Here is a 22,838-nt window from a genome sequence, read left to right as displayed (position 1 = left end):
TCACAAATCATGCTAAATTATCCTCTTCTTTAGGTGTAAAGTGCTTAGGAACCTGAAAAAAAAAGATAGGGCAAATCTTAAGTTTTTACATGTTTTGTATTTTCTTCAGTTTATTTGCTCTTTACATGTGTCAATCTGTTCGGGGAGAAAACACGATCCCTTATTTTTTCCCCTTCCTAATGTTTATACTTGTTTAACCTAGATTGAATTAAGTACTTTTTATGGCACTCGGTATTTACCAAGTGACATTGTCTTTCTTTTCCGGTTTTGCTAGTTTGGTCGCTTCCAGATAAGTTAGGACGATGAAACTTGGCAGGAGTATCAGGGACCAGACCAGATTCAATTAGAAATAGTCGTTTCCCCGATTTAACCATCTGGGGGGGACGGTTAAATTCGGAAAAATAAAAAAATAAATAAAAAATGAGGTATTTTTATGGCACTTGGTATCTACCAAGTGACGTATAGCGATCGCAAATTCTGTAGGTCTGTCTGTTCCGGTTTTGCTACTTTAGGCACTTCCAGATAAGCTAGGACGATGAAATTTTCAGGCGTATTAGGAACCAGACCAGGTTAAATCAGAAATTGTCGTTTCTCCGATTCGACTATCTGGGGAGAGTGGGGGGGGGACGGTTAAATCGGAAAAAATAGAAAAAAATGAGGTATTTTTAACTTACGAGTGGGTGATCGGATCTTAACGAAATTTGATGTTTGGAAGGATATTGTGTCTTAGATATCTTATTTTAAGTCCCGAACAGATCCGGTGATATTGCGGGGAGTTGGGGTGGGGACCTAAAATCTTGGAAAACGCTTAGAGTGGAGGGATCGGGACAAAACTTGGTGGGGAAAATAATCACAAGTCCTAGATACGTGATTAACATAACCGGAACGGATCCGCTCTCTTTGGGAGAGTTGGGGGAGGGGGAGGGTTAATTCTGAAAGATTAGAAAAAAAGAGGTATTTTTAACTTACGAAGGAGTGATCGGATCTTAATAAAATTTGATGTTTGGAAGGATATCGTGTTTCAGAGCTCTTATTTTGAATCCCGACTGGATCCGGTGATATTGCGAGGAGTTGGGGGGGGGGACTTCAAATCTTGGAAAACGGATAGAGTCGAGAGATCAGGATGAAACTCGGTAGGAAAAATAATCACAAGTTCTAGATACGTTATTGACATAACTTGAAAGGATCGCTCTCTTTGGGGGAGTTGGGGGGGGTTAATTGTGAAAAATTAGAAAAAAATGAGGCATTTGTAACTTACGAAGGAGTGATCGAATCTAAACAAAATTTGATATTTGGAAGGATATCGTGTCTCAGAGGTCTTATTTTAAATCTCAACCGGAAATGGGTGGCATTGGGGGTAGTTGGGAGGGGGAACCTAAAATCTTGGAAAATGCTTAGAGTGGAGGGGAACCTAAAATCTTGGAAAACGCTTAGAGTGGAGGGATGGCGATGAAACTTGGTGGTAAAAATAAGCACAAGTCCTACATATGTGATTGACATTACCGGAACGGATCCGCTCTCTTTGGGGGAGTTGGGGGGGGGGGGTGAATTCTAAAAAATTAGAAAAATGAGGTATTTTTAACTTACGAAGGAGTCATCGGATCTTAATGAAATTTCATATTTAGGAGGATCTCGTAACTCAGATCTCTTATTTTAAATCCCGACCGGATCCAGTGTCGTTGGGGGGAGGGGACTGGAAATCTTAAAAAACGCGTAAAGCGGAGAGATCAGGATGAAACCTGTTGGGAAGAATAAGCACAAGTCCAAGATATGTGACGGAAATACCCGGACCGGATCCACCCTATTTGGTGGAGTTGGGGGGGACTAATTCGGAAAAATCAGAAAAAATGAGGCATTTGTAATTTACGAACGGGTGATCAGATCTTAATGAAATTTGATCTTTAGAAGGATCTTGTGCTTTAGAACTCTCGTTTTAAATCCCGACCAGATCGGGTGACATTGGAGGGAGCTGGAGGGTAAACCGGCAATCTTGGAAAACGCTTAGCGTGGAGAGATCGGGATGAAACTTGACGGGAAGAATAAGCACAAGTCATAGATATGTGATTGACATAATTGGAACGGATCCGTTCTCTTTAGGGGAGCTGGGGGTTGTTAATTTGACAACCTCTCAGAGCTCTTATTTCAAATCCTGACCAGATCTGTTGACATTAGGGGAGTTGAGGGGGAAACTGGAAATCTTGGAAAACGCTTATAAATGTCATAGATACGTGATCGACGTAACCGGACTGGATCCGCTCTCTTTGGGGGAGTTATGGGGTGGGGTTCAGTTCTTTGGCGAGTTTGGTGCTTCTGGACGAACTAGGACGATGAAAATTGGTAGGCGTGTCAGGGAGCTGCACAAATTGACTCAATAAAGTCGTTTTCCTGGATTCGACCATCTGGGGGCATAAGGGAGATGAAAAATCAGAAAAATTGAGGCAGTTTAAGCTTACGAGTGGGTGATCGGCTCTTAATGAATTTTGATATTTATAAGGACCTCGTGACTCAGAGCTCTTATTTGAAATCCCAACCGGCATTAAGCTTCTGATTTTCCTTTTAAAGCAATCTATTGACTCTTAGAATTTTGTCTCTTGTCTCTACCGACATCGTCACAAGTGCCATGTGAGCTCTTAGCTCTTGTTTTCTTACGAGCGGGTGATCGGATCTTAATTAAATTGTTATTTAGAAGGATATCCTGTCTCAGAGCTATTATTTTAAATCCCGACTGAATCCGGTGACATTGGGGGGGATGGAGTTGGAGCGGGAAACCTGAAACCTTGGAAAACGCTTAGAGTGAAGGGATTGGGATGAAACTTGTTGGAAAAAGTAAGCATAAGTCCTAGATACCTGATCGATATATCCGGAACGAATCCGCTCTCTTTAGGGGAGTTGGGGGGGGGGGGGGGGGGTAACTCGGAAAAATTAGAAAAAATGAGGTATTTTTAACTTACGAACGAGTAATTCGGAACTTAATGAAATTTGATATTTATAAGGAGCTCGTAACTCAGACCTTTTATTTAAAATTCTGATCGGATCCAGTGTCATTGGGGTAGTTGGGTGGTTGAGGGGCTGGAAATCTTGGAAAACGTTTAGAGTGGAGAGATCAGGATGAAACTTGGTGGGAAGAATAAGCAAAATTCTTAGATACGTGATTGACAACCGGATCGGATCTGCTCTCTGACAACCCGGATCGGGGCAGTTGGGTGGGGACTATAATTGGAGGATTTCCAGTGCTTTGGTGAGTTCAGTGGTTCCGGACGTGCTGGGACGATGAAAATTGGTTGGCGTGTTAGGGACCTGCACAAATTGACTTGATAACAGTCATTTCCCCGATTCGACCCTCTGGGGAGCAGGAGGGAGAGAAAAATGGAAAAAAAGTTATTTTTAACTTACGAATGGGTCATCGGATCTTAATGAAATTTGATATTTAGAAGGACTTCGTGTCTCGGAGTTCTTATTTTAAATCCTGACCGTATCCGGTGATATTCGGGGGGAGCTGGAGGGGGAAATGGGAAATCTTGGAAAATGATTAGGGTGAAGGGATTGGGATGAAACTTGGTGGGAAGAATAAGCACAAGTCCTAGATTCGTGATTGATATAACTGGATTGGATCCGCTCTCTTTGGGGGAGGTGGGGGGCCTAATTCCGTAGTTCAGAAAAACTACAAAAAATGAGGTATTTGTAACTTACAAACGGGTGACCGGATCTTAATGAAATTTGATATTTAGAAGGAATCCATGTCTCAGAGATCTTATTTTAAATTCCGACCAAATCCGGTTACATTGGGGGAGGGGTTGGAGGGGGAAACTGGAAATCTTGGAAAACGCTCAAAATGGAGAGATCGGGATGAAAATTGATGGTTAGAATAAGCAAGTGTCGTAGATACGTGATTAAAGTTACCGGACTGGATTTGACCTCTTTGGGGGAGTTAGGGGGTCCAGTGCTTTGGCGAGTTTGCTGCTTCTGGACGCGCTAGGACGATAAAAATTGGTAGGCGTGTCAGGGACCTGCACAAATTTTCTTAAGTCGTTTTCCTCGATTCGACCATTAGGAGGGATGAAGGGAGAGGAAAAATTTGAAAAAATGAGATATTTTTAACGGACGAATTGGTGATCGGATCTTAATGATTTTTGATATTTGGAAGGACGTCGTGTTTCAGAGTTCTTATTTTAAATCTTGACCGGTATTAAGCCTCTGATTTTCCTTTTAAATCTATCTAATGATTCTTAGAATTTTTCTAGAGCTCATGCCATATGAGCTCTAAACTCTTGGCTTTTCCGACCTCGTCATAAGTGCCATATGAGCTCTTAGCTCTTGTTTCTCTTAGCAATGAAATTTATTATGTAGTAAAACATATTATTTTGCAGGATGGAGCACAAAACGAGTAGATGTGTAAAAACTCATTTTTTGGGCTTATATTGTCTAGAAGCGTTTTTAAATTGACCAATATTCAGTCAGTGTGATCAGTAATTGTCGATCCAGGTTGCTACTGGATGAAGTTTGCCATTCTGATATTTCGAAATATTCAAGGCTATATCCAACATGTCATTCGGAGTCGAGAGTCCACTATTGATTTTTCTTTCAGTCTATCAGTTGTATTTGGATTGTCCTAAGACAGTCTCTCCTTCAGATAGCATCAAACATAGTAGTAGTGTGGAGTCTGATGAGGGGAATAGGGAGACCATGGACTGTCGGTCCTCATCGAGATTAATCGATCCCCTAGAAAGTATTATCTAGAGCATTGAAGAGGGTGATAAGAATACTGAGGTAGTGTACCGTCCTGTTGAAAAAAATGAAACAAAAGAAAAGCAAAACTAGACAAATTAGTATAGAGGAGTCTGATAAGGGGAGTAGGGGACCATGGAATATCGTTACTCATCGAGATTAATCAGTTGCCTAGAAAGTATTGCTCAGGGCACTGAAGAGGTAGTGTATCGTTGTTTTGTCTAGAAAGTATTGCCCAGGGCATTGAAGGGGGTGATAGGAATAGTGAGATAGTGTACCGTCCTGTTGAAACCTAACGGAAATATTACTGAAACAAAACAAATACAAAACCAGGCAAAGTAGTATGGCGTTGTCTAATACGGGGATTAGGGGGACCATGGAATGTCGTCTCTCATCGATATTAATCGGTTGCCTAGAAAGTCTTGCCCAGGGCATTGGCGAGGGTGATAAGAATAGTGAGGTAGTGTACCGCCGTGTTAAAATAAAACGGAAATAAAACAGCAAGAAAACCTGACAAAGTAGTATGTTAGTGTCGGATAAGGGGAGAAAAGTACCCATGGAATGTCGTTTCTCATCGAGATTAATCAGTCGCCTAGAAAGTATTGCCTAGGTCATTGAAGAGGGTGATAAGAATAGTAAGGTAGTGTACCGTCGTTTTGAATCAAAACTGAAACAATACTTACATTAAACAAAAACAAAACCAGACAAAGTAGTGTGTCAGAGTCGGATATTAGGAGTAGGGGAACCTTGGAATGTCGTTCCTCATCGAGATTGATAGGTTGTCTAGAAAGTATTGCCCAGGGCACTGAAGAGGGTGATAAGAATAGTGAGGTAGTGTACCATCCTGTTGAGACAAAACTGTGCTTATATCAAAACTGTTTTTTCTCCTTGATACCAGAATGAAACGTCTCCGAAGGCTTTTAGTGCATCAGCTAGTATTTACTGTTCCTAGACGACCATAATCATAATCTAAAAAGGACTCGGCAAACCTTTCACTGCCCCATTTCCTGAAGTTCTACTTATTCACGTGCGCATTCAAATGGATATGCGTATCTTTGTTGAAGAGGAGAATTCTAAAAGTTCAGTGTCACTCTCAATGCACTCGCTATATGGCCAACTTCCTAGCGACCGATTTCTTAGCTTGAGTTTGCGGTTGATCTGCCCTTCATAAAAAAAAAAAAAACAGTTTCAAGTCACTATCGATAATTTGCATCTGCATCTGCACTCCATTCTATATCTGCATCTGCATTCCATTCTATATCTGCATCTGCATTCCATTCTATATCTGCATCTGCATTCCATAAGTAAATAGTTCTCAAATCACTGTCGATAATTTGGTGCACCCACCTGTTGGAAAACACCCACTTGTTGTGACAGCCGTCTGAATACGAGCCGCCGTTCCATTTGTTAATTTTGGGTAATAATGACCATTGTTATTGCCTACTAAACTTCCATTGTTTCTCAGCTGTTCAAAAAAAAACGTGTGATTATATGGTGACGGAGAATTTTCTTCCCTGGATATTCGCGGTGCAACTACCTCTGAACAGGAGTAGGTCACTTTGTTTGCAAAACACAGTTCCGCAGTCTTTGCCACCTCTTCCGACAAAAAGTACTTGCAGTGTTCCAACTTGTTAATAGACAAAAATATCTTAGTCTTTCTTGTATATCCCCAAAAAAGGAAAAGAAATAATAATTTTTATAGAAAATATGAATCTTTACTTTTGTCCCTCTTTCGTTTCCCACGCTACATAGATATAATGGTGTAATGTTGTACCACAATTATTCCTTTTTTTAAACTACACACTGCACAGTACATGTAAATAGCAGAGTAACCCGAAAAAACTGAAAAAAGAGCAAAAATAGTTTCATGAAGGAATTGTTTCATTTTTTTTATGTGTATTTTTCTTCTTTTTTTTTTGTAGCCATAACTTTGCAGGGCTTATTGTGCAAAAGATACATACCCTTACACCATATTGTAGATTTGTGTCTCAAGAGTGGAAGAGTGGTTGCATGAGCAGTATTTATGCGGTGTCAAAAGTGATCGATTCTAGATTATCAGCATCACAAAAAGTAATGGTTTTGAATTGTTCAACAATAACTTTCGGTATTTATTGGTATTTATGATAATTTGCCGATGATATCTTTTTTATTTAAATTTTTTGTTTCAGATTTTATCTCAGAGTGGGTGCATGAGTCGAATTGCTCAGATGCCAATAGTGATGATACCGATACATTTTGATAGAGATCCGATATCCCGTTTGCCTTCATGCCAAAGATCCATTGTTATTCGTACGTTTATTACTAATGATTTTATGACCGGTGTTCCAGCTATTCCAGGGAAAGACTTACCATTAGAGGTAAGAAATCTTTTGGCTCATCCATAAGTGTGATTATTAGACGTAATAAAAGGAATTGCTTTCCTGTCTCTAGCAATAGCCTACGCCTTGCATGGCTATGTTTGGCCGTTTTGTTGAGGGGCTACTGTGGAAACCAACTTGACTTTGGTGGTGAACTCTAGTGAAGTTGAAGGATGTCTGTGCTCGATCTAACCAATCGAGTTGAATGTCAGAAATGGTTGCCTGATATTGTAAAAACTACCTTTTAAAAATCAAAAATGCCTAGTTTGACTATCTCATTTCTGAAACCATATTGCTTCACTCCTCTGTAATTATGACAGCAGATATTATTATATTTAGAATCAACATTGCATTGAGAATCAAAAGGTTTTTTTTCTGATTTTTTTATATACCATAGAGTAACCAGCTCTTGTATTTGGGCCTGGCCAACATTCAGGCATTAGACGGGAGAGGGGGGCTAAAGAATAATTGTAATTGTCGATGGATCAGTTGGATCGGTCGAACCAACGAGCTCAATCTAACTGACTGGCATATATGCTCGGAGAAAACTGTTTTGTTGTTGTTATTAGCATCCATAAGGATGGCATTTTGGATTTCAGTCAGATTTGGTAAGTATTTGTTACTAGAACTGGACCTTTAAAGGGTTTGAGTCTGCAGTAATAGATATTGTCGCTTGTATCACTCCACAGCTGTGATTCATGGGACAAAGTAGCTGTCATCTAATTTCCTACTACTTATGTGGATGAGTAAACAGGAGATTGCACATTTGGGAAATATTTACACATATAAATATCTTGCGAACCAATTACGATAGGAAAAACTGATATGAATCAACTGAGTGAACTGGTGAATTGACTGTTCTGATTGCTTCAGTCGATAAGCCGATTGAAATCGATTGTTTAGTGTATTGGTATTAGTGGTGTTATTAGGGCTGTATAGACTAGGTTCTCTAATGTTTTCTTTTCTCAAAAGGTTGTAAATAAAAGCATTAGGGTAAGTTATAATAGCTTGCTGCTGCCATTTAGAAATAAAATAACAGAGGTTGGGCTTATGTATATGCATAATCGTATTCATAAAGGTATTGACAAATTGTTGTGCAAATAGTACAGTAGACCTTCACTACCCAAATCCAAATTCAATAGAATTAAAATAATGCCTATGTGATTTAATCTTAATTTTGCGGAAGAAAAAATAGCCTTACTAGCTAAAATGTAATATTTATAATTTTTGCTTAAAGTTCAAAGTTATGAATAAGTTCAAAGACCCCAAATTTTAACAGACTAGTTAAAATGTTTTATATATAGTTGTAAGGATATGAGATTTCACGTAAGTTTGTGACTCTAAAGATTTCTCTAGGCTATTTATCAAGGGAGAATTCTTTCAAATTTTATTTTACTTTTTACAACCTTTGCACGGGTTGGACAGAAAAATTTATGAGTTTGGACACTATTCATTTTAAAACCTAGATGCCTTATAGTTTTCTATGTCATATCTTATTGTAGACTAGTTGGGAAAATGGAGAAACAAACTTCTGTGGGTGCCTTCAATGTCTCCGATTAAAAAAAATATTTGCAAGCCAATAAACCTTTGCAGGGGTTGGACAGAAAAATGATGAGATTGGACATTATTCATTTTAAAACCTACATGCCTTATAGTTTTTCTATGTCATATCGTATTGTAGACTAGTTGGGAAAATGGAGAAATAAACTTCTGTGGGTGCTTTCAATGTCTCCAATTAAAAAAAAAAATATTGGCAAGCCAATAAACCTTTAAAAAAATTTTCTTCTGTTTGACAGAAAATTTATGAGTTTTGACACTATTCATTTTAAAACCTAGATGCCTTGTAGTTTTTCTATGTCATCTTATTGTAGACTAGTTGGGAAAATAGAGCAACAAACTTCTGTGGGTGCCTTCAATGTTTCTAAGTAAACATAAATATTGGCATGCCAATAAACCTTTGCAGGGGTTGGACAGAAAAATTTATGAATTTGGACACTATTCATTTTAAAACCTAGATGCCTTATAGTTTTTCTATGTCATATCTTATTGTAGACTAGTTGGGAAAATCGAGAAACAAACTTTTGTGGGTGCCTTCAATGTCTCCAATTAAAAAAAATATATTGGTAAGCCAATAAACCTTTGAATTTTTTTTCTTCTGTTGGACAGAAAATTTTTTATGAGTTTGGACACTATTCATTTTAAAACCTAGATGCCTTATAGTTTTTCTATGTCATATCTTATTGTAGACTAGTTGGGAAAATGGAGAAACAAACTTCTGTGGGTGCCTTCAATGTTTCCAAGTAAGAATAAATATTGGCAGGCCAATAAACCTTTGCAGGGTTGGACAGAAAATTTTATGAGGTTTGACACTATTCATTTTAAAACCTAGATGCCTTATGGTTTTTCTATGTCATATCTTATTGTAGACTAGTTGGGAAAATGGAGAAACAAACTTCTATGGGTGCCTTCAATGTCTCCAATTAAAAAAAAAAATATTAGCAAGCCAATAAACCTTGGATTTTTTTTCTGTTGGACAGAAAATTTTAAGAGTTTTGACACTATTCATTTTAAAACCTAGATGCCTTGTAGTTTTTCTATGTCATATCTTATGGTAGACTAGTTGGGAAAATGGAGAAAGAAACTTCTGCGGATGCCTTCAATGTCTCCAAGTAAGAAAAAAATATTGGCAAGCCAATAAACCTTTGCAGGGGTTGGACAAAAAAATTTATGAGTTTGGACACTATTCATTTTATAACCTAGATGCTTTATAGTTTATCTATGTCATAACTTATTGTAGACTAGTTGGGAAAATGGAGAAACAAACTTCTGTGGGTGCCTTCGATGTCTACAAGTAATAAAAAATATTGGCAAGCCAATAAAGAAATCAATGTAGCTGCATAATGATTGAATTGTCCACTCACTCTTGTATCTACACACATTTATATTTTTCCTCCTTGTCTTTTTACTAAATCCCTTGTTTTTTTTTTTTTCTTTATTGATTTCTTTATTGGCAAGCCAATAAAGAAATCAATGTAGCTGCATAATGATTGAATTGTCCACTCACTCTTGTATCTACACACATTTATATTTTTCCTCCTTGTCTTTTTACTAAATCCCTTGTTTGTTTGTTTTTTTTTGGTTTTTTTTTTTTTGGTTAGCAAAGTTTTACCAGATGCAAAAAAAAAATATTTCTTTCTACGACAACGTGTGTTGAACCTCGTTCAAGATTGAAAGAGACTTCAACTGTTAACAATGGATATCATCTGCCAACATCGATGTCAACATTTTTGACATGTTTTGAAAGTGGAGATTTTAGAAGAGAAGAAGAAGTACTTTATTATCAAGCAAACTCTCACTTCATAAAACTGCTGAACTTGTTGCCTTCAGTCAGCTAGCCTACATAAGCACATAAGTAAAATACTAAAACATTGCCTACAGCGATGATCTGTCAAATAAACTGGCCTGTCAAATAAAATGGCAAAAATGGAGGCATCAGTAAAAACATAAATACATTATAAAAAAACATACACTGATGAATCCAACTGATATGTACTGAGATGAATTCACTGGGATGAAATAAAATATTAAATAAAATAAAATGAATAAAATGAAAAAAAAATGTAGGCATCAGTAAAAACATAAAAACATTATAAAAAACATACACCGATGAATCCAACTGGCCTGTCAGATAAAAATGAAACAACAAAACTAACATATTAACAATATAAATGACACATTAACATGATGCATTACAAATTTTATTTATTTATGATTTTAACAAATGCTGACACAAAGCTCTTTTGGGTAGCGCTCAGTTCTTGCATTGATAGGATTTAAAACTGGGGTTTTTTGTGCTTTTGATCCGGGTAAACGGGGCTTTAGAGGGCAATAAGGTGAATGGAGTATACATTGAAAGCGCGGGGCTGCAAGGTAGAGATGCGGAATTCCTTGAGGATGAGAGTATAACGTACTTTGCCCTGACCTTAAATAGAACTCTGGAGGCAGCTTTTTTGTGATAGCCTGCAGGATCAAGGAGGATAGGTTATTCCAAGAATCGCCTCCGCCGAACATACCAATTATATCTCTGCATCCTTAACACATTCCTGCAACCTGAGTGGGGATATCAGGCTGCACAGGCACCAGCAGGACCCTAAGAAGACTGGGGACTCCTTGTCGATGTTCTAGGGGTCTCGGGGGCACATGAGGAATCCAAGGAAAATCAATAATCGTGTGGAGAGAATGTCCAGCACCTTTCGGTATTTGTTCATTCCCTGGAATATGTAGATTACTTCTCAGTGAATTTTTTTTGACACCCTGAATTGGATTTTTGCTAAAGCGGCAATGAGTCGAAACAAAAATATAGGACAATCGAGAAAAATACTTAAATTAAAGTCGGTAAAAAAAAGAAGAGAATCGAAATATTTCTGCCAATGCTCAACTATCCTCAGTGCAGGGAGTTAAAAACACAAAAGAAAAAGTTGAGAGGATAGTATAAAGGGACAGGCATCTAAGCAAAAATTAAAATGAAGCGTTACTAAGGCTGAAAGACATCTCTTTTTTATTTGGTGTGATTTACCTGGCTTTTCTTCATTATTCTACGTTGTCTCATTTTGTCCTACCTAGGCAGTATGGCCTCAAGAATTATTTAGCTTCGTAGAGAGGAGAGGTTGTGGCTTCGATGTCACAATCTTTAGAAGCTTGAATAAACTCCATGTTTTGTCAAAACAAACACTTTAGTCTATCAGATGTGATTTTCTTTCATTTTTTTCTTTCTTTTTTCTTTTTATGCTATTTTATAGTGTGTGTTAATTTTTTATTCAGGTTGATTCCTTTTTTTGGGGGGATAACCAGGCTTCGAGGTGCTAAGTTGAAAAATTTGGTTTTTACTAGTGTATTTATATTTTTTTTTCACCGCCTGAATTAAAAACTTTGTTCAGTTTAAAAAAATTCATTCCTTCAAAAGTTTTATACTTTTGTTCTATTTTAATTTCAAATGGAAAAACAGTGGGCCTAAGAATTATTTATATAAGATAATTTAAAAACAAACTTCTTCACCTCGGAAGAATACAGGATATGAGCGAATAAAAACAGCTTAAAAACAGTAGAAGTGCCTTCGAAAAAGTGCAATTTACCTATTAATATCAAAATAAATCCAAGTCAAAGCCCAAGTATTGCTATTGACGACGCTATATTGATAAAATATGTCGTTTCTAATATTTGTAAGGTGTTATCGATAGCCGTTAATATCCGACACTTGTAAAAACATCCGCAATTTATTCATGTCTGTAAGGCCTTCATTTATTATTAGTATTAATTATCTATTATTATTATAATTATTAGTATTAATTATTATTATTAATAATTATCTTGGTTGTCGGCATTGTCTTTAAAAGTAGTCCCATGATCCCTGTTGCGGTTTCAAACCTTGTTTCTTTTCTTTTTTAGACAAATGACATGTTTTCGTTTACGTCATAACAATTGCTTAAATTTGCCTATAATATAACTTTCAATGATAAGGTAAAGTCTCTCTGTTAAGCTATGTTAGTTAAGTTGTTAAGCTATGTTAGTTAAGTTGTTAAGCTATGTTAGTTAAGTTGTTAAGGTATGTTAGTTATGTTAGTTAAACAACTAACTCTCTGTTAGTTGTTTTGCAATAAGTAAGCTTGCAAGCTAAATTCTCTTTTGGTCTTCTTGTTCTGGGCCATTGAAAGATAATATTATTCAAAATAAGCCAGAGATTTGAACATTAATTTAGCGGATTGGAAAGGGCCAATATAAGGTCAACCCCTAAAGAAAGTACTCATCGTTCGATCACACCCCTTTGATCGTTCCATCATATTACCATACCCTGCAGCAGGGTATATCGTAAAAAGGGTACTAACATACTCTATATTTACGTTACAGTAGTGATGACCCCGAGGCATTCCATTAGAATATTTGACGCCAGCAAGGCTTTCACCTCCAATAAGCGGTGCAGCACCATTTCCGCGCCAACATCTGGTAGTTGCTGTGATTACTATTCCAATTGTTCCCCTGTATCTTATAAGTATTATTATCCCTACTATCATAGTGCAGTTTGGTTTATATGGTTTTTATCGTTGTGGCTGATGATTCGTTGTTGTTATAAATTCTTTTAGTTTTTTTTTCTATAATGCTCAGGATCGATTTGGGCCGAATGGCATGTTTGTTAAGTCCTAGGCTCTTTTGTAAAGTATGTTTTGTCAAATAAATAATTTGAATCAAGAAGGAGGTGGGCTTGGTCTATAAATGGTGTAAACACAAATGAATATCAGTCTGTGTCATAAATTAGTAGAAGTAAAAGTAGGGTTGGCTTCTGATTGCTTATTGATTTTTCAGGTTGTAAATCAAATGGTTGCCGAGATAGCAAACGTACGAGGAGTTTCGCGAGTTCTATACGATCTGACTGCAAAACCGCCTGGCACCACGGAGTGGGAGTGACTTTTGCTGAGTTACTAGTTTAACCTTCTTAATTGCTTTACTTTTTTTAATATTGAAAAAACGCTTTTCAGCGTTTGTATTTATGTGATAAGTTACATTTGTATGCATCGTCTTTTGCAGAACTCTACGCTCTCTGCGAGTTACCTTTGTCATTTTTTAAGGATCTGCATGCTTATTTCCAGTTGCTTTAGATAAAGTCAGGTTCTGATTGGTTGAATTTTAGTTCGGTAGCCAAATATTATTTCACTCCATGACAGAAAATATTTTAATTCTATCGAGCATTCGATTCGAATATGTCTTGGATCAAAACTGGAAAAAAAAACGGACCTCTGTTGACAAAGTGGTATTTAAAATAAATTAAAGATTTCTATTTAAGCCCTTGTAAAAATAAACCGTTAATGCATAGATATTAAACGTGAAAATGAAATAAAAAGGACAAAAAACAGTTAAAACCAAATCAAATACCTAGGCGATTAAGAGCAGGTTTTGATGTGCAGGAGACAAATAAGCAGAAGGAAAGCAAAGCCAAGTAGCACAAAAAATCTTAGGACATAAAAAAAGAAAAAGACAAGAAAAAGAAAAGAAAAAAGCACTATGCTTATAGTGCCATCTAAAATCAAAGCTAATTCTATCAATCCAAGTCCCTACGTCCTGACTGAGAATAATGTTCCACGGTATAGACTTTCAAATGATATCGTTTTTCGTGGGATCTCCACGTGGAATACTTGAGGGATTTCCAGTTTCTGTCAAAGTCACACGTGTACGATCACACCGATCGTTTTTTGTTCTGTCAGAAAATAGCTTAAATGGTATGGATGTCTCATCAGGAAAAAATCCAATCGATTATATATCGAAATTCTAATCACCATATCGAAGTAACCATGGTCAACCCAGTTTTTTTCAATTTATTTGTGGGCTAAATTAGCCGAGATTCGTCAAAGCTCCTGCTATCTTTTAAAATTTGATTCTTTGTCACATAAAGTGAGCAAAATTTAATTTTTTCTGCTTCAACTAGTTATTATGATCTTTTTTGGAAAGGACTGCCCATTTTCAAAAATTGTGTACATGCCTGGTGCCTGTCATGAGAAGGTTATAGAGAACAACTGTCTCAAAATCTGCCAAAAAGGGCAAATTTGTCTCCCCCTTTTTCTCCAAAAATCCTTTTGTATGACGTACAGCCCCAACACAACTGAAGGGGTAACAAAAAGAAACAAATAATGTGTGCTGAAGCTGTTTCAAAGATGAAAAGATTAAGTTTTTTTCGAGCAATTCAAAAAAGGCTGCTTCTTTGTTAAAACCAAAAGACGGCAGTTGTTTCAGGGCTTTAATTTTGAAAAAGTTATTATTAAGACGTTATAGCATTTATGCATGTTGTAATCAAATCTGAACAATAAAAGTTTGAAAAATGTTTTTGAGACTTTTTTTTAGAATAAAGTGGTTTATGCTCATAATAATCGTATGCATAGTATCGTATAAATCCTATAATAGAATAAATAGTATTAATAATAATCGTATTGCAGATCCCATAAAGAAAAAAAAACGCTTGATTTGAAGGATTTTATTAGTCGACGTTGTGTTGTATTTTGATTTTTTGTAAAGGCTGTATCCAGGGGGGTTACCGTGTTTGAACCCCCCTGAAATTTTGTTTGAATCGTAAAAACGTAACATAAAAGCGTATTGAACATCCTACAAAAAAAAAGCCTGATCTGAATGATTTATTAGTTTATGTTGAGTGGTATTATGATTTCCTGACAAGGGGATATCCACGGGGGTACTGGGTTTCATCCTCCCTTTCCCCTGTATTTTTTTTTTCAACTCGTAAAAACTTAAAAATTGCATATAAATACATTTTAGATTTGGTTTGTTTTTAACCCCCCCTCCCTCCGAAAGAAAAACGCGGCAAAAATATTAATAATAATAAAAAAATAAAGTTGGCAAAGCAAATTTGAGCATCGCTACTTTTCACGTTTTTAGTTGGTATGTTAAGGGGCGTGTGCTTACTCATCTTACCATACAATATTGCTTTACTTACACAGAACCTGATATGCTGTGATTAGCAACATGAGAATAAATTACTATAATTCTTAACGCTGAAAAATAAATCATAATTTTTTTTTTTTTTTATGTCCAAATAACATGAATTTTTCAGAAATATTCATCGCTGTTTTAGCCTATTAGATAAGTTTTTCTTTTCAGTCTGGGCTGAATTATAGTAATTCTTTTCAGTTTTCACAGATTTTTCACTAAGCTTATAAAATGATAGAAATTAATGGTTTAATCTGAAGAAATCTGGGGAAGGTAAGCAGGAAGGGTGTGTGGAAGCACAGGATGGTTGGCCCCCAGCCTCGCATTGCACTTCCTGGCTGAAGGGTCATGAAATGGAGATCAGCACCGCCAGTTTGGACCTTAAAGGTCTAGTACCGTCTTACTTACTTTTACTTACTTTAAGTTGCGCCACAAAAATTAGGATTGTAGGTCAAACCTTGTATTTGTGGGGGATTCCCCCCGAGAGTGGGTGACGCTTAAGGTAAACAAGCCCATCAAACGGACACAGATTATGTACTGTTAGCCTAAAAGTGGCATTAGGCTTTGATGACTTTTTATGCTAGTAGACAACGAACCCTAGCTCATAGTAGCCGAAAATTTAAGAGTACGCACCCCCAAATGTCAAATGGGGATGAATTGCCGTTTGTAGCATATAAACAGGAATGGTAACTATTATTCCAATTTATCTCGACAGTTCGCAAAGAGTTTTGTGTGAAAACAAGCCTATGGGAATTTTAAAGAATAACCCGAAACCTGGAAACTGGTGTTGGATCAAAATGAAAATTGCACCAGCAGAATCACCGTAGCTGTAAACTCCATATAAGAGACAGTTCCTATCTTGAACAACAAGGAAAATCACTTTTTTTATCGGACACGATGAAGTTCCTTTTTGTTCGGTTGCAGGTGATGGTGCGCTGAAACGTGATAGAGAGGTTTAATATCTCATTTGGCCCTTTAAAATACAAGATTCGAATTGTATCTTTGTGGTTTTAAGGTCAGCAACTTGCGATTCTGACCCTGTAGATTTTTATTACAATGTGATGTTTATAATTTTGTTTGGGTTTACTTTTTTACTTCATTAATATATTTTTTGTTCGATTTTTGTTGCTTTTGATCATTCACATGATTCCAAAATTATTCTGCTTGCCTATCCACCTTTCCGGCTTGATTAACTTAGGCTATTTTTCTGCACAAAAGAGAAGGTGTGAAAACACCCAAGTTTAATTTTATTGCTGTTTTTACGCCTAAAGTTTCTATTTGACGTCTTCACATGTCTGAGGTCGTAGGCTTAGACCTTTTTTGGTCCGTGATCCCCCCCCCCCTTATAGCCCCCAAGACATGTGATTAAAATTTTGAGATATAAATTTTTCTCAAGAGAGTCGAAATACCTTCAGAGTAAGCCTCATCCAATGGGGTCTAAAGAGGGTTATTATTTTTTCTGATCAGTTAGAAACTTATTTCAATAGGTTCTTGGGATAATGGGACCTCGATGCTTAAAAAAAAAAAAAAAAAAAAAAAAAAAAAAGGTTTCAACTAAAAAGGACAAAATACTTGTTTCCTTTGCCACCTTTTGTGGGGCTTATTCGGTGTGACATTCGACAGTTGCAACGTCCTTTTAAGTGGTTTGAGGGTGACCATCCTCCCTCCTCTGCCATTTCAGCTGCGAGGCTACCCCATAAGTTCAATGGTATTTGGCCATAATTTTGATAAATTGTAATTTTGTTCAGAAACGCTGGAAAGTCTAGGAAGAAGTTTAGGAGATAAAACAAAACTTTGATGTTTTACTTGTGATAATTTTTGTCGTGCCGTGTTTAGCACCACATCTTATGTTTATCTTATGGTGGACTAGTTGGGAAAATGGAGAAAGAAACTTCTGCGGATGCCTTCAATGTCTCCAAGTAAGAAAAAAATATTGGCAAGCCAATGAACCTTTAAAAAAAATTTTTTCTGTTGGACAGAAAATTTATGAGTTTTGACACTATTCATTTTAAAACCTAGATGCCTTGTAGTTTTTCTTTGTCATCTTATTGTAGACTAGCTGGGAAAAGAGAGCAACAAACTTCTGTGGGTGCCTTCAATGTTTCTAAGTAAACATAAATATTGGTAAGCCAATAAACCTTTGCAGGGGTTGGACAGAAAAATTTATGAGTTTGGACACTATTCATTTTAAAACTTAGATGCCTTATAGTTTTTCTATGTCATATCTTATTGTAGACTAGTTGGGAAAATCGAGAAACAAACTTCTGTGGGTGCCTTCAATGTCTCCAATTAAAAAAAAATATTGGTAAGCCAATAAACCTTGGAATTTTTTTTCTTCTGTTGGACAGAAATTTTTTTATGAGTTTTGACACTATTCATTTTAAAACCTAGATGCCTTGTAGTTTTTCTATGTCATATCTTATGGTAGACTAGTTGGGAAAATGGAGAAAGAAACTTCTGCGGATGCCTTCAATGTCTCCAAGTAAGAAAAAAATATTGGCAAGCCAATAAACCTTTGCAGGGGTTGGACAAAAAAATTTATGAGTTTGGACACTATTCATTTTATAACCTAGATGCCTTATAGTTTATCTATGTCATAGCTTATTGTAGACTAGTTGGGAAAATGGAGAAACAAACTTCTGTGGGTGCCTTCAATGTCTACAAGTAATAAAAAATATTGGCAAGCCAATAAAGAAATCAATCTAGCTGCATAATGATTGAATTGTCCACTCACTCTTGTATCTACACACATTTATATTTTTCCTCCTTGTCTTTTTACTAAATCCTTTGTTTTTTTTTTCTTTATTGATTTCTTTATTGGCAAGCCAATAAAGAAATCAATCTAGCTGCATAATGATTGAATTGTCCACTCACTCTTGTATCTACACACATTTATATTTTTCCTCCTTGTCTTTTTACTAAATCCCTTGTTTTTTTTTTCTTTATTGATTTCTTTATTGGCAAGCCAATAAAGAAATCAATGGATATCATCTGCCAACATCGATGTCAACATTTTGACATGTTTTGAAAGTGGAGATTTTAGAAGAGAAGAAGAAGTACTTTATTATCAAGCAAACTCTCACTTCATAAAACTGCTGAACTTGTTGCCTTCAGTCAGCTAGCCTACATAAACACATAAGTAAAATACTAAAACATTGCCTACAGCGATGATCTGTCAAATAAACTGGCCTGTCAAATAAAATGGAAAAAAATGGAGGCATCAGCAAAACATAAATACATTATAAAAAAACATACACTGATGAATCCAACTGATATGTACTGAGATGAATTCACTGGTATGAAATAAAATATTAAATAAAATAAAATGAAAAAAATGTAGGCATCAGTAAAAACATAAAAACATCATAAAAAACATACACCGATGAATCCAACTGGCCTGTCAGATAAAAATGAAACAACAAAACTAACATATTAACAATATAAATGACACATTAACATGATGCATTACAAATTTCATTTATTTATGATTTTAACAAATGCTGACACAAAGCTCTTTTGGGTAGCGCTCAGTTCTTGCATTGATAGGATTTAAAACTGGGATTTTTTGTGCTTTTGATCGGGGTAAACGGGGCTTTAGAGGGCAATAAGGTGAATGGAGTATACATTGAAAGCGTGGGGCTGCAAGGTAGAGAGTCGGAATTCCTTGAGGATGAGAGTGTAACGTACTTTGCCCTGACCTTAAATAGAACTCTGGAGGCAGCTTTTTTGTGATAGCCTGCAGGATCAAGGAGGATAGGTTATTCCAAGAATCGCCTCCGCCGAACATACCAATTATATCTTTGCATCCTTAACACATTCCTGCAACCCGAGTGGGGATATCAGGCTGCACAGGCACCAGCAGGACCCTAAGAAGACTGGGGACTCCTTGTCGATGTTCTAGGGGTCTCGGGGGCACATGAGGAATCCAAGGAAAATCAATAATCGTGTGGAGAGAATGTCCAGCACCTTTCGGTATTTGTTCATTCCCTGGAATATGTAGATTACTTCTCAGTGAATTCTTTTTGACACCCTGAATTGGATTTTTGCTAAAGCGGCAATGAGTCGAAACAAAAATATTGGACAACCGAGAAAAATACTTAAATTAAAGTCGGTAAAAAAAAAGAAGAGAATCGAAATATTTCTGCCAATGCTCAACTATCCTCAGTGCAGGGAATTAAAAACACAAAAGAAAAAGTTGAGAGGATAGTATAAAGGGACAGGCATCTAAGCAAAAATTAAAATGAAGCGTTACTAAGGCTGAAAGACATCTCTTTTTTATTTGGTGTGATTTACCTGGCTTTTCTTCATTATTCTACGTTGTCTCATTTTGTCCTACCTAGGCAGTATGGCCTCAAGAATTATTTAGCTTCGTAGAGAGGAGAGGTTGTGGCTTCGATCTCACAATCTTTAGAAGCTTGAATAAACTCCATGTTTTGTCAAAATTACATAAAAAAAACTAGTTTTTTTAACTGAAAGTAAGGAGCGACATTAAAACTTAAAACGAACAGAAATTACTCCGTATATGAAATGGATTGTCCACTCCGCAATCCCTCGCTCTTTATGCTAAAGCTTTTAATTGTTTTAAAAAGCAGAATTGTGGCAAAGAGTCAAACTTTAGCGTAAAGAGCGAGGGATTGCGGAGGGGACAATCCATTTCATATACGGAGTAATTTCTGTTCGTTTTAAGTTTTAATGTCGCTCCTTACTTTCAGTTAAAAAAACTAGTTTTTTTTAGGTAATATCTGAACGTTTTTGAATTAATGTATGTTTGATTTTGACTCTCCACACGTAAACTATTCAAATGAAATTGGCATATTAATTCCTTTTTTGGCTAAATGGCTTTCTCTTAGTTTTGATCATACGATTTTCAGAAATATGGGATGGGGAAGGAGGCCTAGTTGCCATGGAATTTTTCGGTTACATAAAAAGGCAACTATTGGGCGTGGTTCGACTTTATATAAAATCTCTTTTAATATTTTCTGAAAGTTTCACTACGGTTCCCTAAGACTGTTTGGAAACTCAAGACCAAACATACCCCCTTTTCTCAATAATCAGCCTTATATAAGCAGCGAACAAATTGCAATACCTCCTACCCTTACCCAAGAGACGGGGAGGGGGGGGGTCCTATGTCGTCTCCCAAGACAAAGTAATTTAACCTATAGACTATTTTGAACAAGATGCCTACTTAAGAGTTTTGATCAGATGTCCTTGGGGTAGGACAGCTAAAAAGAACATAGAAGGGGAGCTGGCTGTCTTACGACCAGTTTTGACTCTAAAAAAATGGTACTAGAACTTTCAACTTCCAACAATGCTAGACGGTTGCCTTTGAAACCTGATCTTCTTTTTTTAAGAAGGAACAGTTGTGGGCAGTAAAACCAGAATATGCCTCCATTTTCAATAAATTTAGTACTAATCCTCACAAGGAAAGAGTTTACACCAAGAGAAATTCCCCATCAGATTCTGCCCGCCCCTCATTGGTTCTCATTGTTTGTCTTGTTTCCCATTCACAGGTATGCTTCAAGATACAAAACAACTTTAATCCGTTACAATCCTGACAAGATTAAATATTCATCCTAATAGATTCTTTCTGGCTTATTATCTAAGCCACTTCCTTCATTTATTTCCTCATTGTGTCTTGCTACACTTTTTCTAATATCTCTTTAAATTCTAGTAGTTTTATTTGCTTTTAATCTTTTCAACATATTAAGATTCAATTATTTTTTTTACCTATCCTGCCAAGGAGTTACATAATATTAAATGTTCTTCAAGAGCACTGGGAGGTAATAGTAACCTACTCATTTCGCTAAAACTGGGTAAATGTGTTGCCACACCATGAAGACTTCAGCCTAATTTCGAAATTGTTTCCATTAATTTCAGCATTTTCCAGGATGAGAATCCTTAGTTGAAGTGCTTTTTCTGTTTACCATGCTTACATTTGATTGAAAATTCTGCTCAAGCTGACACAAATAATTATTCTGTGAAAATACTGAAACGAACAATGAGTGCAAAGTTTAACTTCAGTTTTCTGAGACATAAATCTATGATAGTGACAACGGGTGTTGATTTCAAAATCATCTAAAACTCGCAGAATTTACAAATTTAAAAAGCTAACTATTTTCCAAACAGCAAGAGAGAACCAATTTTTCTTATTCAAAAAGAAAGGTCTTAAATATTCCGAGATCACCAATTCGTTGTCCTTATAATTTTACTCTTTTATAACAGTCGATAATCAAAGGCATAATAGAAAAAAAGTGCTTCGCAGGTATCCAAAAAAATCTGATCACCCATTACAGCTTTATGCTATTAAGTCTTTATAACATTTTTCAAGCGTTAGCCACATCCTATCGTATTTGATGTGCATATGAAGCTATACCTACAAAAAAACAAAAAAAACAAAAAACAAATGAAATATTTGCTTTTCCCATTTGGAAAAAACGGAAACACTTGATTGAATAATGTTATTTTTCAAATTTCAAAATCACTTTGATGATTTGCGAAAAATGTTTTTAAATCATGGGGGGGCACATAATTAGTTGGGGAAGCAATTAGATTGATGATTTAAGCATTCTAGGTGAAAGTGCTAGCAAAATAAATGATTAAAAAAGGGTTTTAAGAGCTCGGGACACAAGATTAGGATTGAAAATTATTACTAAGATGAATAAGTCGCTTATTAAGCAAAAAGGAAGAGATGATGTTGGGTAGCGATAAAATTGATCAATTGAAACGTTTTACTTATCAAGACAGTACCATTAGTAAAGATGGTAAATGGAATGAAGATGCTAAAAGTAGAATATCCAAGGCCTTGGCCTTGCAAAAATAAAGTCAAATAATCTTCCAAGCATAAAACTACCAAACATCACTGTCAACAAATAAATGAAACTCAAGACGAACAGAAATTACAATAAATAGCCGAGTCAAACTCAAAACGAGAAAAATTAACATGAGTAGGGCTGATAACCCACATGGCTTTTTAGAAAGGATGTGGAGACCAGTCATCCCCGCTTGTGCTAATAACAAGTTAATAACGGGCATTTTTAGGCTGTCCAGAATGTCGCACATAGAAAGGTAAAAACGCAGGCTTATTAATTTCATATTTAAAAAGTTTAAGGTGGATTCTTATTTTAGGGAAATCTCATTAATTATTCAAGACCTTTAAAGACCCCTGAAATTATTTGCAAGGAATCCAACAAAATCGTCAACTTTATTGACTTGGCTGACAATGAAGGATATACCCTTACTACACTCCGTGGAGTCACTAGCTATGATCCTCAT

The 22,838-nt window shown here is 36.2% G+C and overlaps 1 protein-coding gene across 2 annotated transcripts in view; it reads left to right on the top strand.

Annotated features, from left to right (window-relative positions):
• The window catches only part of LOC136026487 (GMP synthase [glutamine-hydrolyzing]-like), a 130,082-nt gene extending 115,133 nt beyond the window's left edge, over window positions 1–14,949 (top strand). For both annotated transcript variants that reach the window (XM_065703104.1, XM_065703105.1), the window contains exons 14-15: window positions 6,894–7,082; window positions 13,440–14,949. The gene's annotated coding sequence lies outside the window, so the exon portion shown is untranslated. The remainder of the gene's footprint in view (window positions 1–6,893; window positions 7,083–13,439) is intronic.
• Window positions 14,950–22,838: the final 7,889 nt, after the last annotated feature.

Source organism: Artemia franciscana, chromosome 4, assembly GCF_032884065.1.
Source record: "Artemia franciscana chromosome 4, ASM3288406v1, whole genome shotgun sequence".
NCBI classification, from domain to species: domain Eukaryota; kingdom Metazoa; phylum Arthropoda; class Branchiopoda; order Anostraca; family Artemiidae; genus Artemia; species Artemia franciscana.
Note: the sequence above shows the minus strand (reverse complement) of the source record. Positions and strands in the feature narration are given on the sequence as shown.